Source organism: Biomphalaria glabrata, chromosome 18 (assembly GCF_947242115.1).
Source record: "Biomphalaria glabrata chromosome 18, xgBioGlab47.1, whole genome shotgun sequence".
In the NCBI taxonomy this organism is placed as follows: Eukaryota; Metazoa; Mollusca; class Gastropoda; family Planorbidae; genus Biomphalaria; species Biomphalaria glabrata.
Window position 1 is genome coordinate 1,817,931 of NC_074728.1, and position 21,019 is coordinate 1,838,949.

The following is a 21,019-nucleotide window of genomic DNA, read 5'->3' on the forward strand; positions in this document are numbered from 1 at the left end:
ATAGGGCTTTGCGAAGAAGGACTGGGATGGGCTTCAAATCCACAGGACATTGAATTGTGGGACAGGTCATCATCTTCAGCCTTGTCTGGAGGGCATGCTTGTGGGGCAGGTTGGCAACACTCCTCGTGCAAAGGTCCCTCGTCTTCGGCTTCAGGCTCCATTCGGCTTTCTTCACCACCATCAGGACTTTCCTCTCCAGTCTTGGCAGCTGGACCAACGTCTGTTAGGTTCGGACCTGACTGGTATCTCTCGAATCGTATATGTCTCTCAACTGTTTCCTCAGGTTTCAATGGGTTCTCATGATCACCACCACGGCTCCTCTCACTGATCTGAGAATCTTGATAAACGTCAGTAGGGTCCAACCTTTGTAGGTGACTTTCGATTTGCAAAAGTCCGTCAGCAACAGGCATGGACGTGGGCACAACGTTCACTTGATCTGTCTTGCTGTTTGAGGTGCTCATATCAGGTACAGCTGCATCACAAGCTTCTGTTGGACTATGGGCAGCTTCCATTGTCACTTCATCTGTCTCTTTCGGCTCCACAGGTCTGTACTCCCTGTTTTCAGATTGACAGGCAGCACCACATTCATCAGCATTGCCGTTGTCACTGCATATTTCTTCAAAGCTTTGGGTGGCTAGTAGTTCATTGTTTAACGATGGCGCAGCTCCTTTATCTTTCAAGTCTCTTTGGTCGTACAGGGTTTCTTCCAACACGTCCATCGTTTTCACCACGGGGCTCGTCACTTCCTTCACTGAGGTATACATCTTTTCAAGCTTGGTACAGGTCTCTTCGTTGGACTTCTTCCATGTCGTATTCATAGCCCGCAACTCTTCCTTCCAGTCATCTAGCTGTTGGTGCAAGAACTCTCTTAAATTTGGTGCGACTTCAAACAGATACGTGTCTGGATCTTCCTCTTCTTCAACTATACATTCTCGGAGGCGTGCTTGTAAGGTTTCTTTATTTCCGCTCGTTTTCAGATCTCGATCACGGAGTTCTTCCTTCAGTTCTCTAAATTCAAGTTCGTACAGCAGTTTCAGACGAGCCATAGTAGATCCGATCCAATCCGTTCCGATCCGATCCCACTTCTGACACCAGTTGTTACGAATCTCACTATCCAGGCTCTCTGCAAACTGCACCATACACCACCAACCTAAAGAACTTGACAACTCAGGGCTCCAAAGTAACGTAATAGTTTAATGTCGATAAATAACAGCCAATACTGTACAATTGGCAACACGTACACTGTACAAATATCTCTCCGATAACACCGTTCCGCCGTATCAACTCTTGCACTGGCCTCAACGTCTCGTTCCGGGCTTGCACTGGGTTCAACAGTTCAGGACTGACTTCACACACTAGGCTCGTTGTGTCGGACTCGATCACAGACCAAGATCAAGACGCCAGCCGTCTCAACTGTACTTGACAGTACTCCGCACTGAACCGTCGTAATGCTCCGTACAGAACCACACCGCTGAACTGTGCTGTAGTCGACCGGACTGTAGTGAACCGGGCTCTGAACCCCTGCCGTGAACCGTCTTGACTGCGACACCTCCGCTCTTATATAGGGTCCCTACTGGCCTTCTCGAACCGGACAGAACGCCGCTCGACGTTTCCAGGTGGTCAGATGACTACAACTCTCGTGACGCTCCTGAGCTCTGTTCACGAACCGCCGTCGATCCTTCCCGAACCGCCGTGTTGACACTCGACTCGGCTGACCATCGTAACTCGTCACGGTTGACCGCTCGTCTAGCGCTGGCCTGGGGCGATTTGCGTCGGCTGACTACACTCACACCACTACCCCCATCTGTGCCACCACCAGGTTTATAACAATATGAACATTTTACTATATTATTTGAACATAAGAAGAAAGAGTTCCCCTTTCAGACCTTGTGGTCTATAGGGCAGATGATGTAAAAGCCATCCATTTATGTGGCCTACGGCTGACAAGGGTGTAATTTGGACAGCACAACGACCAACCGCCTTTACTTTTCCCCAACTAATGTCAGGTACCCATTAGAGCTTGGTTAACTTAAAGGCGCCCAAAGAACCCGAAATTAAAAATCCCAGTCTTCACCTGGATTCGAACCCAGGACCCCCGGTTCGGAAGCAAATCGTTTTACCGCTCAGCCACTGCGCCTCCTATTTGAACATAAAGAAGGAGTTTATTATTTTACAGTTTTCTATTATTCTATTAGTATTTAGATCAATAATTCGTTTCCACGTCATAGATCTAGAGGGTGCGGTGGCTGAGTGGTTAAGCGCTTGGCGTCCGAACCTGGGGCCCTGAGTTCGAATCTCGGTGAAGACTGGAATTTTAGAATTTGGGGATTTTTAGGGCACCTCTGAGTCCCCCCAGCTCTAATGGGTACCCGACATTGGTTGGGGAAAGTAAAAGCGGTTGGTCGTTGTGCTGGCCACATGGCATCCTTCTCGTTAACCGTTGGTCAGAGAAACAGATGACTTTTAACATTATATGTTTCATAGAACGCATGGTTTGAAAAAGGGCACTTCACTTTACTTGTATGTCATAAATCTGTAAGATGTGGCAACAAGACAAGGCTGCCCAATGATGCCTCTATTGCGTCATCAAATGTTGTTTTAAATAATAATTAAAATTGTTTTATTTTTTTTTTTAATTTTGACTCACAGACATAAATAAATATAGACTGGTCAATTAAAGAGTTTTATGAATCTAAAATTTGTGACTTGCAATTTTGTGTACTTTATTATAAATCATTTATGAGCATTATAAAAGTGCTTTTTTAACTTTGATACACACCTATATATATTGTATATAAGGAGACAGTGTAGATTTGTTTAATCTCTGAGAATGAAGATCATGCAACTTTTCATAATTTGGAAATCCGACAACAATAGATATACATGTTTTCAAGTTACATGAAGTTACTTCCTTTTTCCAGTCTATATTTATATATGTCTACGTTTTGACTCTTACCTTTTATGTGGTACTTTTAAAAATCATACAATTTGAATCAAATTAGACAACAGCAAAAATGAATGATGTCATATCGCCAGTCTAGACCAAATCTTTTAAACAAAGGTCTACTTTTAGCCTCCTCATATAGGCCTAAGTGTTTTCTTTTTAAAGAGCTGTAATTAATAAATCAACGTGACATTCTAGTCAATTTTTAACTATAAGAATCTCATACAGAGACTATTATATAAGTTGTTTGTTAAATGTGTTACTGATATATAAACATATAAATAAAGCTGACATCAGATTACGAAAGCTTGTTTGACCACTTTTCTAATCAATTAAAAAAATCGATCTTAATAAAAAAAACTCGTAATATAAGTTGACAAGTTATACTTCGTCGATTCCAAACCTGCAAAAATATTCTTCTCTCCCAGCGGTTCTCAGTGGAAGAAGGTTCTGGACTATTTTCATTATCAGCTTAAGTTATAACCAGGCCTAAATCCAAAGCTGTCCACGTAGGCCTTTATAAGTGATTACATACACTACATATTTGTCGTATTTACTTGTCTTTTATATTAATAGAACAAAACTAATTTGACAATAAATTGCTGCAAATAGATCTAGTGGTTGGTAGCAGAAAAAAACAACACAACATAAAACAAGCAATCTATCTATATATATATAACTCTCCTCTTCCCTCAAGAGTTTGGACGAGAAGAAGAAGTAAAGGAAAGATCGCTCTCTTATTTCTGCGGATAGTCACCCCACGTAAAAAAACAAACTATTTACCAGACAGACAGAGTGAGTTGATTAAAGCTTTGCAATGGTATTAATGCTATTAAAAATAAAATGCTTTAAAAATCTATTTTCGGTCTTTAAATCATCGTTATCTCCTAATTTAATGTGTGAGAACCACTGTTGTAAAAGGAACACATATAAGTTTGTTGAATAAAAGTATTTGAAGTGAACCGATTTATAGGCCTTCCCCAGGATGAATTAAGGTCGGGTAGTCCTTTGATATCTTTAGAAAATATCATAAACCTACAAAGCGGAAAACCTGCTGGACCAAAGTAAAAACGAGGAAAGTTTGGGCCACGAGACCTTCAACGGCTACAAACAAGAAAGACAGTAAACACAAAATTGGCTTTTAATTTACTGCAATTTGCTTTTTACCTCGCTGTCAGTTATGTTCTACGCTTCTTAGCCGCCCTCCATGACAGGAGAATCTATCTTGGCCTAAATTTGACTAGATCTTTCTTTTCATTCCACAATCTTCGAGTAAAGACTATCTATTTGGAAGATGATGTAAAGGCCGTCTGTTTTCGAAGGTTTCATATGGCCAGCACAATGACCAACCGCCTTTACTTTTCCCTATCCCAGTCTTCACCAGGATTCGAAGCCGGGCCCCCGATTTGGAAGCCAAGTGCCCAACCATTGCGATAATTAATGCAATTATTTTTTTTTTATTATAGAACGTCTGTAATTTATAAGATACTTAGATTTACTAAGGCGATAATTATTTTTGTTTAAATTACGCTGTAATTTATAAGATACTAAGATTTATTTAGACTTACATTCTCCCGCGCCATTCAGTGTATAGGGTGGCAAGCTCTCTCCACAGAGATCTGTCATAGGTGACTTCCACAGCCTCATCCCAGCTAGTGCCCACAGACTGTCAGTCTTTCAAGAAGGTTGACGTGAACGGCCCTTGTTTTCGTTTTCTAGTCTATGTCTGAAATTTCTGCAGCTAAAGAGGTTTTACAGGGTTGGGGGGGGGATGTCACTAGAATAAAAGTTATCTATATACACTTTGTGCTCCCCACCTTGAGGGCGCTCTGTAAAGCATCTAGTAGAATAGTCGTTTGGGAAATCAACTATCAGTAGAGCCTAACCCATTGGTATATGTTTACCAGACACCAGGACACCCTGAGGAGGACACACAAAAATGAAGAACAAATCCTTAGAAAGGAGGACACACACACACACACAAACTAGACAAAGTAAACTTTATGTCGTACTTTAACAATACCAAAACCATGTTGCATTCAAAGCTTTATTACACTAAATGACAAACAACTACACACATAGTAGAGGTCACAACACGAAATAAGGTCAGTACACAGTACAACAAATGTGAACAAACACAAAGGGGCGACAATCAAATAAGCAAATTCACGACATTCACCACACGTTTAGATTTTATACATATGACACAACCACAAGTAGTCAAAACTGAGTACAAAGCTGAATAACACATAAACATCTAAACACATCTGCAATACTGGTTAATAGCAAACTGTTTATCAAAAACATAAGTCTGCTAAACCCTGTAGTTGGGTTTTGATTTTCTTTCTCGTATGTTGTATCGGCAGGTTGGATTGGTACTATCAGTACTATCAGTTTCAGTACCAACAACGTTACTTGGTGACTCAATGGTCTGGGCCTCAACCGAGTCCACTTCCCCCGATAAGAATGACTTAGTTGTTCGGTCAGAGTAGAGTTCTCTGCGTTGTTTTCTGCTCCGCCTTGAAGTGAGGGTGTCGCATTCCCGGAAGATCCGTCTCTCAGCACAGGGGGTCTCACATTCTCTGTGAAACAGTCCTTTTCTGTGGGCACCAACAATCTTAAAGAAACTGTTTCTTCTCGGCCCGTAGGTGTTCTGATAAGAGCGTATTGAGGGTTGCTATTCACAAGCTCTACTTCTTCTGTTAATGGGCCATACTTAGAGGATCTATTATTTCTTTTTAACAACACGGGACCAGGAGATGTTAACCACGTTGGCAGGGATGTTCCAGAACTACTTCTGCAATAGACACTTTAAAAACCTAGATCTAGGGGTGACCATGTATTTCATGAAACATTTCAGCAAGTGGAGTTTGCTGTGGAGCTTTATATTTATAGCGTTTATATAGCGCTACTTTCATGCTTATAGCATGCTCTTTGGTCCAATTTCATTTGTGGACCGGTAGGGGGGGGGGGGGTATCTAGGAGTTGGATTTCCGTGCTGCCTTTAGGCGCTCAGTAAACACAACTCTGCCCGAGTCGGGTGTCGAACCTCGAGCCCCCTTCTAGGTAGCCAAGACAAGCCAAGTTCAAGCGCACTTGGCCTCTCGACCACGCTTCCCACCAAAAAAAAGCCTTTTCATCTTTATTATTATGACTCGGATTCAGTGTAGTAGCTAGGAATTTCGAGGCCCGGAAGCTTGACCTCTTTAGAGGCCCCTCCATTTTGACACTAGACACCATGGCATGAGATAATGGCGTAATATTTAATGTAAAAACAAATTTCGGACACTCGAGTGGGGGCCCGTGGAGATTTTCAAATTTGGACACCTCCCTCTCTCTCCCCATCTACGCCACTGCTCGGAATGCGAAAAAACACTTAAAGATCTTGGTGTATTTTGAGTAACTGGCTTTTTTTGAACATCCTTGAACAAACGAACACCTACTCAAGAAGAAGGTTGTCAAAAAAATTGCCACTTACAGGTGACTATGAGTTTGTTCAAATAATCCAGAAGATATGAAGAAATATGAAGAATTATACATAAAACACTGAACCATAATCTTCAAATACAAAAATAAAAAATTTAATAAAATACTCTGAAAGACACAAATATAAAGGCACGTTCCTTGTCCCACATGCTAGGACAAATTTGTACAAATACTCCTTCTTCCCTAGTGCTATTAGAGCATGGAATGGGTTGCCCTGAGCTAGCCAGGAAAACCACTGACTTGGCAGAATTTAAGTCATTGGTTAATATGCATGACTAAATGCATGACGCGTAGGACGTAATCATCTTCTTTTTTGAAGTAGCGTCTGTATTATATAAGATAAGATAAGAAGAAATAAACCCAATTGGTGGATAATATTCAATAGTTCTGACAAAGCTGAACATTTTTACACTTTAGGCCAATACCTTCCTTTGGCTGGGCGTCTGGTTACCCTCCATTAGTATCCAAACTTGTCCTGTGAGTGCGGAAAAGATTATCCAACACGGACCACATCACCATAAAAGATTCTCGACTCTATGAAAAACCCAAGCCTCTGCGTCTTCATTAAAAGATGAATTACAGAAATGGGAATCAAATTGGAGCATGTCTTTCCACCCAGAAAAATGTCAGTTATTAAAAGTAACAAAAAAAAACAACCTAAAACAAATTAATTTCACTTATCTTATTCATGGTAACCCAGTAACACAGACTAAAAACGCAAAATATTTAGGTGTTATAATACATGAAAAACTGTCATGGAATCCCCATATTGATGAAACTATCAAAAAAATCAAGGAAAGCATTCGGGTTTATTAGAAGAAATTTCTATAAATCAAATAAGAACTAAAATGTTATTTAACCTTGGTTAGGCCAATAATAGAATAAGCATCCTCTGTTTGGGACCCCTCAACTCAAGAAAACATTAAGAAATTGGAACAGACACAAAATAGAGCAGTGAGAGTCATAACAAACGAATATTCACATTTGACTAGAAAATCACTAAATTTAGAAAGCCTTCAGGATAGAAGACTCAAAAGTAAAATAGCAATTATACATAAAACACTGAACCATAATCTTCAAATACAAAAAAAAAAAATTAATTAAATACTCAGAAAGACACACAGATAAAGGCACATTCCTTGTTCCATATGCTAGGACAAATTTGTACAAATACTCCTTCTTCCCTAGCGCTATTAGAGCATGGAATGGGTTGCCTGAGCTAGCCAGGAAAACCAGTGACTTGGCGGAGTTTAGGTCATTGGTTAATATGCAGGACTAAATGCATTACGCGTAGGACGTAATCATCTTCTTTTTTTTGAAGTAACGTCTGTATCTCATAAGGTAAGATAAAAGTTTCGATGGCTGAACATGACTTCATCACGGGCCAGATAAGGCCAGCTGGCCATATTTTGGGCATCACTGGCCTAAGAAATTTACGAAGATATCGGAGGTCCTAATCTCTGGTCTCGCTTCCAAATATGTGCTTCACATCTTGATTGCTGACTGCCTGGTCTTGTCGTATGCGTTACTGATCGACTGTCATCAGGGTGGTTCTGTGTTTGAACCCTGCCCGCTGCCATCTCTTGACGTCCTGGAAATGGTCTGGGCTAGGACGTAATAATCGTCATGTCTGTAGGGCGTCTGAAAATTGTAAAAAAAAATAATTAAAAAATCTAAATATTACAAGAAACAAGTAAGGGAATTAATCACTTAAACCACTTTTATTTTTCATATTCATAGAGTGCTCTCCCTTGACCATTATTCCAAAGTAAGAAAATAATAAACACATACTGATGACGTCAATCTTAATTAGTGGGGAAAAAATGAAACAGGAAAATAATAACCGGAAGTGTCTCACGCCAGCTGTGTGCTGTCGAGCTATTGCAGGAAGTAAGAGTGTACCACTCGCAGTTTGTAAACAAACAAGACTCTGATTCCAAGTTTAGGGATACAATACCTTTGCGCACATTTCTTTCTTATTGAAACTCTGGGAGTATTTTGGATTTATAAAGAAAGGTAAGATCTTAAGTGGTGCCTGTGTTTGCTTATAATTTATATTTTAAATATTAGATCTAGATGTATGTTAATTTTAAAAAAAGATTATTTATTTTTAATTTTACTAACTTTAGTTTTAGTCTTTACTAACTTTTAGTTAGAGTTAGACTTTAGTTAAGTTTAGTTTAATAATTAAATTAATTAATTTTTATTAATTAGTTATTAGATCTTATTTACTATAATTAGTATAATGTATGCAGTATAACTATTAACTAGATTTCTAGATCTAATCTATATCACATCACAATACAATGTCCACTTCAACTTAATGACGACTTAATAAAATTCTACTTTTCTAGATCTAGATCTAGAAAGTCTAGAGACTCTAGACTAGTCTAATCTAGTAGATCTATAAGATCTTGATCAGTTGATGATACTAGCAACTACTTCCACTTCAACTAGCTAGAATCTGGATCTATCTAGAATCTAGACTAGAAGATCTAAATATAATTAATTAAATTAATATAAATATCTAGACTCTAGATCTAGTTACTAGAATAATATAGTACTAGATTCTAGATATCTATATCTAGTAGCTTCTACTAGACTCTTGTCAATCTATATTTATTTATAAATTTTATATAATAATAATCTAAGTAGAAATTTAATCTAGATCATAGAATGATAGATTATGATCTAAATCTGTCTATAGACTAGATTTGACTAGATGATACTAGATCTACAAGACTCTAGACTACTACACTAGAATTTACTAGCTAGATCTAGAATCTACTAGAATCTAGTCTAGTGCATAGTGTTATCGAATCTAGATCTCTAGAAGTAGAATGATAATAGAATACACTAGCTGGTGACTAGCTATGTCAAATGATACTGAATGATAGATCTAACTCTATCTAGACCAGACTATAGAGATCTAGATCTGTCATCTACTGATTAGATATCTATTATAATCTATACAAAATAGTTATAGATTATTCTATTAAATTATTATTAATTTTGAGAAGAGATCTAGATTCTAGATTATCAGTAGATTAACTAATCAACTTGTCAACTCAACTGCTCTACTTGATCTAAATCTAGAATAGCATTTGATCTGTAGAACATATAAATAGATGTAAACTCTACTCTCTATTTACATATATTTTTTTTTACTCTAGACTCTAATCTATCTAGATTCATCTATAGTCTGTAGACTTGTAATTGAGTATATAGTTAAAAGAGCCTAAACTCTAAGATAATGCTGACCTTTGAATTTAGTCAATTATACATTTTATCCCAGCAGTTCAACAAATGAATATTCCTAGTCATAGACTTGAGTAACACCATTTGTAAAATCATTACATTTAGAGACACTCAAAGATAGAATACTAAAAAGCAGAACAATGATAAAGCAATAAAAAAACTGAACCATAACTTACAAATTATACAAAAACAAATCAAGACTCAAAGGCACATTTCTTATTCCATTCAGCAGGGTGCTCTTACTTCCCTACTTCCCATTAGAGGATAGAATGGGTTGCCTAAATCAGCCAGGAAAACCAAAGAAATAGTAGAATTTGATGTCTCTTATTAACATGCAATTAGCACGACAACATTAACACAAAGAAAGAGCTAAAATGTTATTATCTTAGCCTCCTTCAGTTTCAAAGTGACTATGGATCATCTTCTTGAAATGAGATGCCTGGGCACTAGCTGTGGTAGGAATGATGTTGCCAAAACAGCAGTTCCCACCTCTCCAAACAGCTGATCTATCTAAATGAACAGCAAGTGCTGATTCAGTTCAGGCTAGCAGCGTCACAGGTTCTGCCATGGTGTAGGACTGTGTGCTGCTAATTGCCTAAGAGTCATATTATCCTCCTGAAGTCTTTTCCATGTTTCGGTATAACTTCAAGGCAGCAGAGGTTTGAATTAAGAGTTTTCCTTCTCCTAGGTGGATAGCCAGCCAAGGTTGCAATTGCCGGAAGTGATAATGGATATAAGCAATCCACTACCTATAAAATGCTTCTTAATGACCTGCGTCTCAAATAGCCTCTGACAACCAGTCCAACTCCTGGCCTTCATGTGTGGCTCAGATATTGAGTCCCATGTAACCTTTTTCACTGACAGGAGAAGGGGCGAAGAAGAGTAACTGGTGCCTAAACCAGTAAGCTTTGGGTAGAAGGGGCTTGTTTATAAGATAGGTGCCAACCTTTTGGCAGGGCTTCACATCAATGTGCACTTTATTACATGCTGAACTTTTTTTTTTTTTCCACATACCTTGTTACAGCTTCTCAATGTTGTCAGTTTCTCATTTTGTATATGAAATAGTCAAATGACTAGTAAAAGAAAACAAATAAAAATAATGACTTCTGTCTCTAGAAGAGATTTAATTCTAGATATACAATCTCATTTGTATTCTTTTCCTTTCTTATCAGCAATGACACAAATTTACCTTTTTTGTTTTGTTATAAAAGTAATGTCAGTCAGAACATTTTCTTTTTCATCAGCCCACCCATGATAAGTGGATCTGCTCCTATCCCAGGGAATGCTTGATTAAGTCTTAGTTACAATAGATTTAAGGGAAAAGGAGGGAAAAAATATCTAGACTATTATTGGTGAAAAATTGTGTAATTGTAATTGTAGATTTTTTTTTTCAAAAAAGAAATTAAACCCATAGGTATCTTGTTAAGTAGAAGTCATTTTAAAGTTAATGCTTAAAGTCTGTGAGGTTATAATTGGGCTTTTAGGTTATAAGAAGCTTCCAATCCTCTTTATTCATTGTTCTACATTGTCTGTCATTGTCTTTACATAGTGAACTATAAAAATAGGATGTTAGCCAAAATACCTGTTCTACCAGTTCATACAATCTAGGTGAATTCAAACAATGTAACATTTCATAATATGACCTAGATAATGTTGAAAAGTATTTGTCATGAAAATGGCTTAAAGTTTAATTTTTTTATCTAAGGCTTTTTCTTGAAAAACAAAACTATTATAGATTCAACTTTTTGTATTAAAAAAGTCAGTATGTTGTGCATTCAGTTCATAAGGGATCCAGTGATTTGGTGGTACAAACACTATCTGTCAGCACTTACATACAATTAAACTAACCATGTATGTAAACCTAAAGATGTCTGATTCTTTCTGAGTGTTCAGAAGTGAACTTTTTCCCTTTTGACAGACATATCAATAAGTCTCAGCTATAAATATTTCAAGAATAGACTTTTATTAGATTCAACCATCAATTATTAGATAGTCATCAAACCAAGCAGTAACCGGGGGTTATTGATCTTGTGATGTGGCTTCTTTGATTATGTTGCCAACAGTATTGATTGTATCAATGTATCATTCGGCCTCTTGGCTGATAGATTAGAGTTTATCTTTTTGAATGTGTGTGCTTTTTTTTTAGTCATATTGTGTGTACCTAGCTATTAATCACAATACCTGTATTGAGCTAGTCATTTGTCTCAGTACCCATATTGACCTAGTCATTTGTCTGTTGCCTGTACTGACCTAATCATTGGTCTCAGTATCTGTACTGACCTAGTCATTTGTGTCACTACCTGTACTGACCTAGTCATTTGTGTCACTACCTGTACTGACCTAGTCATTTGTGTCACTACCTGTACTGACCTAGTCATTTGTCTAATTACCTGTATTGACCTAGTCATTTGTGTCACTACCTGTATTGAGCTAGTCATTTGTCTCAGTACCCATATTGACCTAGTCATTTGTCTGTTGCCTGTACTGACCTAGTCATTTGTGTCACTACCTGTACTGACCTAGTCATTTGTGTCACTACCTGTACTGACCTAGTCATTTGTGTCACTACCTGTACTGACCTAGTCATTTGTCTAATTACCTGTATTGACCTAGTCATTTGTGTCACTACCTGTATTGAGCTAGTCATTTGTCTCAGTACCCATATTGACCTAGTCATTTGTCTGTTGCCTGTACTGACCTAGTCATTTGTCTAATTACCTGTATTGACCTAGTCATTTTTCTCATTACCTGTACTGACCTAGTCATTTGTGTCACTACCTGTATTGACCTAGTCACTACTACCTGTATTGACCTAGTCATTTGTCTCATTATCTGTACTGACCTAGTCATTTGTCTAATTACCTGTATTGACCTAGTCATTTGTGTCACTACCTGTACTGACTTAGTCATTTCTCTAATTACCTGTATTGACCTAGTCATTTGTCTCATTACCTGTATTGAGCTAGTCATTTCTCTAATTACCTGTACTGACCTAGTCATTTGTCTCATTACCTGTATTGAGCTAGTCATTTCTCTAATTACCTGTACTGACCTAGTCATTTGTCTCATTACCTGTATTGAGCTAGTCATTTCTCTAATTACCTGTACTGAACTAGTCATTTGTCTCATTACCTGTATTGACCTAGTCATTTGTCTCCTTGCTTGTATTAAACTAGTGATTTGGTGTAGTGCTTGGTAGCCAAGTCAAACATTCGGTGTGCCGCCGAAGATTTGCAGGTGTGCCGCGGGAGTTTTCAGAAAGCCACAAGTGCAGCGTTACACAATCTGCCTACTATTAATTTTTTTTTACGTTGCGATGACATCCCCATTTGCAATGACCAGTAATAGTAGTGTGTCGCTCCATATTGACGGAAAGGGTTGTTAGCTCTTCAGGTTATGGCCGTTATGGCATTGTCCACTATACAAATATTATTATAATGACTCAAATGTAGGCCGCCTTAGCAGACTCACGTCAGTTCTTCAATTGGTTACGATAATAATGTGATAGTAAATGTTATTGTTTTGTCAGCCCCGTCCTGTTAGTGTAACCCAGTAACCCACAATGCTGGCATGTTGAAAGAATGTGCTCATTAACAGATAGGGGGGGGGGGGGGGAGTAATTGAATTTCTTTTAAGCCTATATATATATGGACGATCTAACTTGAATAAACCAGCATTTAATCTTTAAACAGACAAGCAAGTGTTTGTTAGTCTGTACTAGCCTACTATTACAAATAATAAGCGTTGTGTTTCATGTAAATTGTTTAGGTGAATTTTAATAATAACAAATTTTCAATAAGCATTATTCATTGTTATCCATGGAGAAATACGTTAGCAAGAATGAAACTGCGCAAGCGTTAAATGAAAAGCAAGGAACCAAACGAAGGTACAAAGAAGATTACATCGGATATGGTTTCATATCTTCGGGAACTGAAGATGCTCCATTGCCATTCTGTCTGATCTGCAATGCAACTCTGTCGAATGAGGCGCTTGTTCCAAGCAAATTGAAGAGACACATGGAAACAAAACATCCAGCTGTAAAAGCGCAACCGAAGGAATACTTTGAAAACATCAGGGCTCAACAAAATAAACAAGCTAAGAAACTTACGAACTACCTAAAGCTGCCAGAAAAGGGATTAATTGCAAGTTATAATATAGCTCAGTTATTAGCAAAACGCAAGAAAGCACACACAGAGGCTGAATCAGTCATTGCACCAGCTTTAGCAATAGTTGTTGAAACTATTCTTGGACCCGATGCCGCCGAAAAAATTTTAAAAGTTCCTTTGTCAAATGATACTATCTCGCGCAGAATTGAAGACTTATCGTCAGATTTACAAGATCAAATCTGCGAACACTTCGACGTGACTGACGATGAAGTGTCTCTGCTGTAGTCTCTTCAAGTTGATGAATCCACAGACGTTAGCGACAAAGCCCAGCTGCTAGCTTTTATTCGGTTCATAAAGGATGAAAAATGTGTCAACAAATTCTTATTTTGAAAAGACTTACAAACTACGACCAAAGGCGAAGATATTTTCAAAGTGGTGAACGAAAACATTTTGCTATTCAAACTACAGTGGAGAAACTGTGTCAGCGTTTGCACCGATGGCTGTCCTTCCATGAAAGGAAATAGAAAGAGATTCGTCACTCTTGTGCGTCAAGAAAATCCAAATGTATTAGTTGTTCACTGCATGATCCACAGAGAAGCTCTTGCCTTCAAATCTTTGCCGAAAGATTTGATGTCTGTTCTGGACCAAGTGATTGAAGTTGTAAACTTCATCAAATCTCGACCGCTTGCATCCCGACTTTTCTCTCAGCTCTGTGAAGCAATGGACTCAGACTACAAATGTCTCCTGTATCACACCAACGTTCGTTGGCTCTCCAGGGGAAAAGTGTTAAAACGTGTCGTCCAACTCAAGACCGAGTTGATATCATTCTTGGAGGCTGAAAAAAAAAAGACTTTGGATTTTCAATTCATGACGAGATCTGGTGGGTTAAGGTGACATTTCTCTCTGATTTATTTGATAAATTAAAATCATTGAATTTAAGTCTTCAAGGACCATCGGAAACCATCATCACTGCATCCTCAAAACTGAAGTCATTTGGGGAAAAATTGTCTTTGTGGCAAAGTAAGATCTCGAAAGGAGTCTTCGACTGCTTTCCTACTTACAATGAATGTGCTTCAAATGAAGAAATCACCCCCGAAATTCTGGACACTTTGACACACCTGCAGTCAGCATTGCAGCATTACTTTCCAACAATTGGAAGTAATGAATATGGATGGGTCAGCTATCCATTTGGAAACAATGAAGCTACAAATCTGACAACTGAAGAAGCAGAACAGCTCATAGATTTAAAAAACGATGCAGTTCTTAAGTCAAGTTTTGCCGAGAAAAGCCTGGATGTCTTTTGGATTTCAATCAACAAGTTATATCCTGCAATCAGTTTAAAAGCAATCAAAATAATTCTTCCATTTGCATCTTCATGGTTTTGTGAGTTTGGATTTTCAGCACTGACTGAAATCAAGTCTAAGAAAAGAGAAAGACTTCTTACAATAGACGATGAAATGCGAATTTGTTTGTCGGCTCTGGAGTCTCGATTAGATCGAATTTGCTCTCAAAAACAGGCACACCCTTCACATTAAATGTGATACTTAAAAACGGGTAAAATCTTTTTTCTTTTTTATTATAAAACAACTGTTGCTCTTCGTGATGTGCCGCGAAATTTTTGTAGTTTTTTTACTGTGCCGCCAGACAAAAAAGTTTGAGAAACACTGGTGTACATTGATGTAGATCTCGGACGTCAAATTTTATCGTAGTGTGTTTCATTTCTCAAGAAGTCGCTGCAATGCAGTACACGGAGAAGACGAGCTAGTAGAAAAGAAGTTCTTGTCATCAGCTCCATAATTTTTAGAATGGGTCATCTTTTTTTTTTTAGTCTCCCCCCCCCCTCTCCCCCAATTATCTGAAATGCTGTTTCTGTCTATAGCCGACTTAAAGCTTGTGCAGTGTCCTGGCCGTCACCTCCAATTAGTCTGATGATGTTTCTTATCTTAGCCTGTCACGTCCTTAGCCTGCAGTCAGCCCGCCAACACATGACGTTTTGGTTCTCAAATTTCATCACCGTCGTTTTTTTTTTTTTTTTTTTCTTCAAACAACTGTAGTCAAGTGTATCAGTACGTTGCTCTGTCATCTTTACCTTTCTGGCCAGTACCTTTTTTTTTTAAATAAGAGCATCGTTCTTTATAATTTTATAATAGTATTTTTTATGTCTTGCTATAAAGCACGAAGTCATTTGACACACATATCTTTATATGAACTGTGGCTCGAAGGCAGTACAACGCGTTGTTCAGGCTACAAGTACGTCATATCTTGCATAACGCTTGTACGTGTAAATAGATCAATGTTTTAAAAATAGATACACTAAATTCAACTTAGTAATAGACAGTATTTGTTGTGACGGAGACTTATTGTTGCAAAATAAGTTGTTGTTGTTTTCTATGGTTTGCAGCATGATGAAAATAAGAAAATCTAGATTTATATGTACTACACAATTTTTAAATTTATTATATATGCCCAACCTGCGATCGCAGCTGTGTATCAAGGATTGGCCTCTTTAGTCACACAAGAAGTTGCAAAGGGAAAAGATCGTCTCTCGAGACGTAAAATGCCACAGTTACACAATTTAAAATAGATAACATATACCTAAAGGATATAGTATCAACTAGACCAGAGGCTCTCTCAAACTGTGGTACGCGGTCCCCCAAGGGGTTCACGAGACGATCGAATGGGGGTCCACAGAAAGATGAAAATTGTAATCAATTAAAATAACTTCTTGGATGAAAGCCAGCTCATCCGATCGATGAATTTGAATAATAATCAACACACCCATCATTACCGTCACACGTACAAGCTCACATGCGCTAGACACTCGTTGTAAAGTTTTGAAAGATGGAGTAGCCGACCTTAATAATTGACAGTACTATTTTTATCCGACATTGAAAGTAAGGAATACAAGAAAATAAAAAAATAAAAACTTTAGAAAGAAAACTTATATTAATAAATCTGTGCAACCAGAAATATTTTTACAAATTGTTCTTGTTTAAGGCGATTTCATGTTTTACCTTTATAAATGCACTATGATCCTATCGCTTGTCTGGACCAGTTGGGAAAGGGGGAGGGAAGAAAGAAAGGGGATGTCTGGGTGAATGTTACCGTGATCACTTTTTAAATGTATTTATTCTTTAAAAAATTTGAAAGACCTGATTTCAAACTCGAGAGCTCAAGCATACTAAAGCCTCCTCAAACCAACACAATAACCATTCCGCCAGCGAATCGTTTATGAAAATTGGTTTCATAGTTATCAATCGTTAGCTTCAAACTTTAAAACGGCGACCTACAAAGTATAAATTCCACTTATACCTCAGCATCAGTCAAGTAAAATTTCTTTCCCTTGTTAAAAATTAATTACCAATAGTTTATTAACTAATTATTTTTTTTTAAATTAATTCTTGTATCGTCCGGTATAAGATATAATCGTGCCAAATTTCTGCTTGATCCGAGAGTGTATGTGGGAGAAATAACGTGTGCAAACTTTTTACCAGACAGAGTGAGCTGATAAAGACTTTGTAAAAAAGCTTTGTTAATGCTGATTTTCTTTTGTATACCTCCCCCATCTCCGGCGTTGACATGTGCTAACATTTAAACGTTCCTGTTTGTCACTTTAAGTTCACAATACGAATTGGTTCACGATATAAATAGATCTGGAATTCGATATCCGGTAACCTTATGTGCTAGAGGTTATTTTTAGATATGGTGTCAGTTGTCATCAAGGAATACCGCAAGACAAACATAAAAGGAATTAACATTTTCATTCAGGAATAGTGTTTCCTGGCCATACTTTCTTGTCAACAACATAAAACATCAACGCTTGATGTATGTTTCTCTTATTTGAGGCCTGTTATGATTCAACTGTGTGTGATTTCATTCAAATGACTTCTATTTGTAGGTCTAAACATTGGTTTCAATCGCAGTGTTTTTTGGAGCTGAGGTCAGAGTTATACATTTAATAAACCTGGGTTTTATGAACATTTCTAACTGCCAAAACATGTGTGACTCATCCCGTCTTTGAAATTGTTTTCCTTTGGAGAAAAAAAAAAAGCTGTGTTCTGTGAACACGTGACTTCCGCCCGGAATGGCTGCTTTCGAGATACTGGTTATAGCCCAAAGACAGGGCCGGCCTTAGGCATAGGCAAACTAGGCAGTCAACTAGGTTCTCCCATTGGTGATGGCCTCTCAAAGGGGTAAAAAAGAGTTAAGAGAAAAAAAAATGCGTAACTTGGATCAGATCTCAAACCTAGTAGATCACAATGACTCTGTTTACTGTAACTCTTGTCTCTACTACGGAAGTTGCCGTATATGAATTTCATTTTTTTTTCCCGATTTTAATATAGACGGGAAGGTTTTTAATAAATTGCGTAATTTTATTTTTTTTTCGCTGCTTCTTTTTTAGTTTTTTCGTTTGGGCCCCCACTAAATTCTCTTCGTCCAGGGCCTCCAATTCTCCGAGTCCGCCCCTGCCAAAGGTAGCACCTATGTTGCAAGTCTCAATGGTTGACTAGAAAACTCACATCAAAAAGTGTGCACAGAGTATGGAGTAACTGTTGTACAATCTGAAACTATTTCCGACAATCTGCAGTCCTCCCGTGTCTTTTTTTTTTTGGAGCTGAAATAGTATCTTGTTCGCTGTGATCGATACAGCCGCTTGCTAATGCTTAGCACAAATAGAATCGTTTTTATTTCTCTCGCTCTCTTTCTGTTCCTTCCCCCACCCCTCTCTCTCTCTCTCTCATAATACCATGGATTAGTGAATATCTGATCATTAAAAATTCGCCAATGTCTATTTATATCTCGCTATGCCGGTAAATACACGAGAGGTCATGTCTTTAGAACTAGCAGAACTTTCTTTCTGCCTCAAACAAAAAACTGTTTTGTCTCCCCCTCTCCTTTTTCTTTTTTGAAAAACATATTTTTCAAATTCTCAATTCCCCCACCTTTTTTTTTTTAAATTCTCCCCTTGCATGCATTAGAACATCTGCATTTGAGTATTTTTTTGTTACAGGGTTAAAAGAAATGTTTTCATATTCAATATTCGCATTCACCTTTTTATTTGAACCACGCTGCACTTCGACCAGGCTAGAATGTAGTAATGCTCAGCGTGGCTAACGGTCGTGGACTTGTAGCGCCAAACTGGTTTGGGATGAAATAACTGTAGTAGACTTTAGTAATAATATAGAATGGTATTTTGGAACAAAATCTAAACTCACTAGAAAAACACGTCTTTTCACTCTGGCATTCTGGACTCGTCTGGCCTACCCGAGACAGCTTACGGCAATGCCTCTTATCTTGCATCATTCACACCAACCAATCACAAACTTCTTTCTCACGTCACCATACACCATCTCACACACACGCACTCTATAACACACAGTTCTGAAGGAATATTAATGTCCATTGAGAACACTGCATGGGTGAAGAAGTCTCATCTAATATATAAAGCTTAAAGTATGTATGTATGTCCCGCATAGAAATCAAAAAAGTTTGACCAATCTTGATAAAACTTGGCATAAATGTTCCTTTGATCATGGCAGAGACCGAAGTGCATGTTTAATGTCCCTACCTCTACTGGAGGGCCCTACATTAGACAAAAAGGTACCTACTTGTTTCTCTATTAAAAAAAACGAAACTTTTTAACAAATCGGGTAAACCCATTTTTACACTCTACTTTTCATTTCGTGGCAAAATATTAAAAACAAATGTGAAGGGAACATTCCCAATGTTTAACATAGATCTAAAATCTAAAGTCAATACAGTAAATCAAATCAGTAAAATCAGTAATACCAAAACTAAGGCCAGCAGGCAGCGGGTCTTATCCGGCTAGTTTATTGGAAACATTCATGTTTTTCTTGGCTTCTCTGGTCATGTGTGTGCGAGCGTGTTTGAGTGGAAATTGTTTTGAATGCGTGTATCTAATAACGTGTTCGATCGGTGGTCATCATTGACTCCTCAGTTTGTTGACTTAATGAAGTCCAAGGTGACTACACAGCTAGTGGACACAGATGGGAACTCCCTGTACTATGGCCTTGGAGGTTTTTATCTATTAAGTTTGGTGTTGTTTAGTGGTTTGGTAAAAATGTGTGTAGAAAGGGAGGGGGGGGGGTTGTTGGTTTATTCATAAACAGTTCAATGTTGTTATTGAATACATTGTCTGCCACGGTCTCGTTTTGGGTTTACAAAGAAGTTTAAACTCTTTGAAGCATCAGTCAGATTTGAACCCACGCCATGAAAGATTGGTGCATACAACTGACGCCATAGATCATGTCTATAATCAGAAAATCTCGAGGTGGTGTTTAATGATGTTTTTTTTTTTTTTTCTTTGCAAGGCTCGAACCGTTGCCTTCCATTTTGTAGGCATTAATTAGAGAGGGGAAAAAAATCCATTAAATCGCTTTCGCTGCAAATAGTTTGTTGGGCGTGTGTATCCTTGAAAAAAGACAAATTTGTCGTTTCCCCTCCCCCCTCCCTTTTTTTTGTCCCCCCGGTGTTCGAAATCTGGCGGAGATTGGTGTCTCTGCTTTTGGCTCGAGGTCTAAATTACGTGCACTGACCTACAAAAGTATGTGGTGGCTGAGTGGTAAAGCGCTTGGCTTCCGAGCCGAGTGGGTTCGAATCTCGGTGAAGGCGGTTTTTTTTTATTTTTATGTTGAATTTCGAGATAGTTAGGACAACACTGTGTCCTCCTATTTTAATGGGTACCCAAAGTTCATGGGGGGGGGGGGGGGAGGGAGGGGGGGTTGTTCCGAATGTCTGACCTACTTTAAAAAAAGCCACGTGGTTATTGACTTACACGTGGCAATGTCTTCCTATGATAACATGAAGATCTAGAGCTAGTACCAGCCTAGATATATGTCAATTTGGGAAATAATCGTAACATACTTTTAATTCCTTAAATATGTCTAGATATACACTATTTTCATATTCAAATGAAACTATGATATCAATGAGGCCATTAATGTAAAAAAACACTACCTCGTGACGTATAAGACATACGGAACAAGCCCATTGATTTCAATGAGGCCATTAATGTAAACAACACTACCACGTGACGTATAAGACATACGGAACAAGCTCATTGAGGAATTTAAAGGCATTTGGTCGTTGTGCTGGCTACATGACACCCTCGGCCATAGATCGCAAGGTCTCAAGGGGGGTTTTTAACATTTAGACTGTTTACTTAACTTAGTTTTTTAAAAAAGGTTTGAAGCTTGTCTGATTA

The 21,019-nt window shown here is 38.1% G+C and overlaps 2 protein-coding genes across 5 annotated transcripts in view; one reads left to right on the forward strand and one right to left on the reverse strand.

The window, feature by feature from the left end:
- Positions 1–2,962, reverse strand: part of LOC106057707 (uncharacterized) — a 28,286-nt gene extending 25,324 nt beyond the window's left edge. Inside the window, exon 1 of the mRNA XM_056016580.1 lies at positions 2,957–2,962. The gene's annotated coding sequence lies outside the window, so the exon portion shown is untranslated. The remainder of the gene's footprint in view (positions 1–2,956) is intronic.
- Positions 2,963–8,271: 5,309 nt separating this feature from the next.
- Positions 8,272–21,019, forward strand: part of LOC106058646 (uncharacterized) — a 155,798-nt gene continuing 143,050 nt past the window's right edge. For 2 of the 4 annotated variants that reach the window (XM_056017241.1, XM_056017243.1), the window contains exon 1: positions 8,274–8,446. The gene's annotated coding sequence lies outside the window, so the exon portion shown is untranslated. Of the gene's footprint in view, positions 8,447–21,019 lie in introns of all 4 variants that reach the window. The other 2 variants (XR_008775902.1, XM_056017242.1) reach the window with 2 other exon arrangements.